The sequence below is a fragment of the Agrilus planipennis genome, unplaced genomic scaffold (genome assembly GCF_000699045.2).
Source record: "Agrilus planipennis isolate EAB-ADULT unplaced genomic scaffold, Apla_2.0 scaffold39, whole genome shotgun sequence".
NCBI lineage: Eukaryota > Metazoa > Arthropoda > Insecta > Coleoptera > Buprestidae > Agrilus > Agrilus planipennis.
In genome coordinates, this window is record NW_020439074.1 from 1509695 (window position 1) to 1515694 (window position 6000).

Sequence of the window (6000 nt, forward strand, 5' to 3'; positions counted from 1 at the left end):
TCGGTTAAAACACAATCCATTTGACACCCTCGGCTACATGTATCAGGGGTAGAAAATACTGCAGAATCTGGCAGTGCAATCTGTTTGACGATATCCCCTCAAATAAATAAGTTAAGGGTAATTTACTGTAAATACACATAACTTGCCAACATTTTTAATTATCGTTTGCAACACATCGCCATCGATTAACAGAAAAACTTCTCAGTGCGTGCGATCTATTGATTTTTAAACTCCGATTATCTTATTTCGCAAAAGTTGTGTAAATATCATTTTGGTGTGTACCAACGACCGAGCTTACTGTAAAATTTATTTCATAACGCATGTGTCTGTATAAACAATTGCTCGGCCACGGCACACTTGTTTCACATTACGTAACGCCCGTTCACATATTTGCACTAACGCACTCTTGAAACATTTCGCGCACTCTATGTACGTACCGAGATATAATTAATAAAATATAAATTATTCTGGTGCCAATCACAAAGTTCTAGCTTATTTCTTACCATTATCTTATTGTGACAGCATCAAAAAAGAATTCTCGAAACTTTAGCAATAGTTTATCGTTTCAAGGTTAACGTTCAATATTATTTTGTAATTTCTTATTGTGTATATACTGACTTTTAGTAGGCATATGTGTAAGAACGGGGTTCCAAATTAATAATTAATTACTGTTCCACAAACAGTCTCCGTTCTCTTTTGTGGCACGCCTTATACCTACATATGTATTGTAGGACATGACGTAAATGTAATCTTTCAATAATTTTGCAGTACTTTCATTCAATATTCCTGTCCCAGTTTTAGGTTCTTTCCCGGTGAGAAAATGTTACCTCAAAGAATAAGAAACCGGAAATTCTCAAAAGACGATACTGACGGTTGATCGTTTGCGTCAACCCTCCAATGCCAGAATACTAGACTAAGAAAGGCGATCATGTCAAGGGTTATTCACAACACTCATGTTCAATTTATTCGCCCCCTCGGTAACTATCATGGTCGCGGAGTGACGGTTTAACCATTCATTTGAAAAAAAGTATCTCCACCGAGTTAAATTCGTCTATGAATGTTCGTATAAGCAAGGATGGGGTGGGAGCTGATGGCGTGGGAAGATTTTTTCTTCTTCCTGACGGTCTAATAAGGGATGCCTAGGGTATTCATAGTACAGACTGCTGAACTTGATAGCTGATTGTTACTGCGTATTGTTAATGCTGATTACACGTATTAACGAATTAAGTGCAATAACGTATGATATAAATTTGTTCTACTTAAAGCTGCTTCAGCTTTAGTTATTTTATGTGAGCGAAGAATTTTTTCCTATATCTTCGCATTTTGAAAATTAAAGCTGCATCTCTAGCTAATACCGAATAGTAATCGAATCTAGTTCTAGTTCTTCCCCTCTTAAATCCTGTATTTGTTTCTTATATGTTTCTAACTAGGCCTTCATGTCCTATCAACCTATTTCACCTTTTACTGATTTCTATCACGTCCTCTTATCCACTTTTTATAGAAATCACGAACGCAAATCAAGTTCGACAATGTTCTGTGTTCTCGATCGCTTCGAACGATTTAACCCACCCTTATCTATATAAAATTCCGATTTTTCAATCAAGCCTATACCTGTCTCGATAGTTCAAATAGGAAAATCCCGAATCGGAAATTTCGAAAGATGCAAAAGATTATTTGAAAGTCACGAACGAGAATCAAGTCTTTTGTCCGTCAGTGTTCTACGTTCTTGCTTGCTTTGAACGTTTAAACTCACCCTTATATACATATGTCTATCTAAATTTCTGATTTTCTACGCAGCGCCTGTACCAGTCTCAATAGTTCAAATGACGAAAACCGAAATCGGAAATTTCGAAAGATATGAGAAACTAGAAAAACTCACGAACGTGAATCAAGTCTTTTGTCCACCAGTGTTCTATGTTCCTGCTCGCTTTGCATGTCTAAACTCACTCTTATCTATATGTCTATCTAAAGTTCCTATTTTCTAGCCAGTGCCTACACTAGTCAATGGTTCAAATGAGGAAATCCCAAATCTGAAATTTCGAAAGGTGTGAGAGACTAGTTGAAAGTCACGAACATGAATCAAGTCCTTTGTCCATCAGTGTTCCTTGTTCTTGTTCGCTCTGCACGTATAAACTCACCCTTATCTATACATGTCTATCTAAGTTTCTTATTTAGCGCCTAAACCAGTCTCAATCCCAAATCGAAAATTTCGAGAGTTGTGAAAGATTAGTTGAAAGTGACGAATGTCAAACAAATCTTTTGTCCGTCAGTGTTCTATGTTCTTGTTCGCTTTGCACGTCTAAACTCGCCCTTATCTGTATGTGTCTATCTAAATTTCCGATTTTCTAGCCAACGCCTTTACCTGTACGAATGGTTCGGAAATTTCGAAAGATATGAGAAACTAGAAAAACTCACGAACGTGAATCAAGTCTTTTGTCCACCAGTGTTCTATGTTCCTGCTCGCTTTGCATGTCTAAACTCACTCTTATCTATATGTCTATCTAAAGTTCCTATTTTCTAGCCAGTGCCTACACTAGTCAATGGTTCAAATGAGGAAATCCCAAATCTGAAATTTCGAAAGGTGTGAGAGACTAGTTGAAAGTCACGAACATGAATCAAGTCCTTTGTCCATCAGTGTTCCTTGTTCTTGTTCGCTCTGCACGTATAAACTCACCCTTATCTATACATGTCTATCTAAGTTTCTTATTTAGCGCCTAAACCAGTCTCAATCCCAAATCGAAAATTTCGAGAGTTGTGAAAGATTAGTTGAAAGTGACGAATGTCAAACAAATCTTTTGTCCGTCAGTGTTCTATGTTCTTGTTCGCTTTGCACGTCTAAACTCGCCCTTATCTGTGTGTGTCTATTTAATTTCCGATTTTCTAGCCAACGCCTTTACCTGTGCGAATGATTCAAATGAGGAAATCCCAAATCGGAAATTTCGAAAGGTGTGAGAGATTAGTTTGCAGGTTCAGTAATAAGGAAAAGGTTATTTATCTAAGGCGCCAACGATACCGCTTCTGAAAACGTCAATGCTACTGTAGAAATGTAAAACAAGAGAGCGAGCGGGGGCGGCTGCCAACTGCGTTAGTTAGCACTCCTCATTATGAATGTAAAGGTACTGACCTCTATTTACATCTGTTCCTTCAGGTGTCGCAATAAATATGGTAACAGGAAACATTTATAATAGGCAATAACTAGCCCACTACCGTCCACAGCGCACGCCAATCAGAGAAAAATGCTCGCGAAAATTAACAACTGAAGTGCGTGTTGTTGTTAAAGTCAAATCAAGTTTGCCGTTACGCAGGTAGAAAATTGAAAAGAAACTCCTACATTAATTAGGATTGTTAATGGTGCCAAATAAGGAAAAATAATGCCGTTTTAAAATAACAGTTTCTCAAGTCAATGAAATCTATGAGGAATTTACACTTATGACTAGGTTTTACCCTCCACTTTATCCATGTGACAGTATTTTTAAGTAGATTTTGGCAGGATCCTAAAAAACGTGCCGGATAATAACGCTGGGTATCCCGCACTGACAGGTAATTCTATCAGAAAAAAAGAAAAACAAACACCAGAAATAATCATTTATTAAGTACTATCGACTCGCCCCAGCTTCGCACGGGTGCAGTGCTAATACTAAATATGTATATTTTTGTTTTGTTTAGATTATTATTGACAGGGGAAATCTTAAATAGACAACCTCTAAACACATTAAATACACTACAGAATGTCTTTATATACTACATTCACAGTTTTTTTGTCATTAGACAATACAAACCGACCATCCGTCTGGTACCGCCACAACCGCATTTTAAATCTGTAATATTTTCGAAAATATTCTTTTAAATTATATGCTGTAAAGGGCCATATTGATCTATATTAAATGCACAATGTATTTGAAAGTACTTAATTGGATAAGAATTAATGCTGTATTGCTTACAATCGCTTCGTAAATAAGTCATTCTTTCTGATAAAAAGTAAAGGATAAAAATGGTTATTGTGGGTTATCCGTAAGAGATAGACATATACCATCCCAGACTTTTTTGTAGACCCTTTTAAGATGTACAATATTGTAGTACATTATTTTGATCTATCTCGTAGGGTTCAGCCAGCGTTTGCAATGTAAGCGCAAAAAATGTGTTTATTTACGACATCACATTAGAAACCTCTAAAACTATCAGTGTTTCCCTAATATATTATGCATGTATTATACGTATAAACTTTCCGCTTGAATCAATCTATCTTTTAAGAAAAACCGCATCAAAATCCGTTGCGTAGTTTTAAAGATTTATGCATAGGTACATAGGGACAGACAGCGGGAAAGCGCCTTTGTTTTATACTATGTAGTGGTATCAAAAACATAATTAAGATTGTATTGGGTTAGGTTGTTTGTCCGAATTTGCATTATTTATTAATTACTATACCAAATAATTTGTTATTTCGATATAGTTACAATTATTGTGTTTGTCGCTTGTTGGTATATCATCTTTTGATTATTAGTATAATTTTGTCACCTTTTAGCTTTTACTGTTTCCAAACATTATAAGCTTGTTTTAACAGCTTCAACTCAACCCTTTTAAACGACTTCTTGAACGAGAGTGAGGGCGGTATTTAATGGAAAGCTCAATAGAACAAAAAACATGAAAGCTATTATAATAGGTATCGGCTGCCAGAAAAGGAGAAACTATGCAGAATGTGCAAGAAAGAGGAGGAAACACTACATGTCCTAGAAAAATATGAGCACACGGGAAAAGAGCAAGAAATTGGATAGGAGCGCATGGAAAAGGAAGGAAAAAGAAGAAGAAAAATTCTGAGATATTAACAGTAGAAGAAGTATTACTCGAAATGTTACTTAAATGATACGCTGGTAAATTTTATTGCAAATTTTGCGAACTTATTTTTGCGTGACACGACCTACATAACAAATAACATCGGTTTTCCGGTGACTACACCTGTACGTAAAAGTGAACAGAGCACCTGAGTAGTAGCAGCCTTCAAAACTTCCAACACTTCCCAATAATTTCAAATCTAATAGCGATCGTAATATGGGCATGTCTCTGTTTCGCCGATACATTACAAGTAGTACGCTGTTAAAGTAAAAAGTGATAGATATTATTAATACTGTGACAGAAACGTGCTGTTGTTGTTGTTTCTGTATGCATTATTTTATAAGTACTATGTTCTATATGAACAAATAAAACGGGGGCTTGCTCATTGGTTAGTTGCATCAGACCTTTGGTTCGATGCCATTATTGCTACAATCATTGATCTTATTCTATTAAGCAATTGCAACAACTCCCGTCAAGGCTGCCTACCAAAAAAAAAATAAGAAAGAAAAGAAACGACAGTCAACAATCTGATGATTTGCAGTGCACATGGCTGCACCTGCGAAAAAAATTGCTCAATCTTTTTTTTATATCTACACTCGTTGAAATATGGGTGGACAAAAACGCAATTAAAATAATAAATATGCCTACACTAAAAAATCCGATATGTACCTGTCACAATATCACACAATATGGTATGTTAATGTTGGATATAAAATTTTGTTAAGGTCGCCACCGCACTGTAGTTAATAGGGGTAATAAAAATAGTTTTAATAGCCAATTTCGATAGCGAAAATTAGCTTAAAAAGGAGATGATTATCCACAAGAGGTACGTGACGGTCGAAATATACCTGGAGCTGAAAAATTCTTGGTTGTAGATATATTTAAATAGCGAGTATGTATTTTGTGTCTTAACCCAAAAATTTGTCGTTTCTGTCGACTTTTTTTCTGGTAGATAACTATTAAGTACTTTTCATATTCTTAAACTTATCAAAAACGTTTTTACTGAAATAAACGAATTTAAAAGAAAGCCCAATCTTTATACTATGTACATATAACATACCCCCTCTGTATCTTTGATGAATAGATGCGTAGATTACCTGAAAACATCTCAAGGAACTTTTATACTGACTAACTAATGATCAAAAGCACTGAGGAAACCTGTGGGTTGAT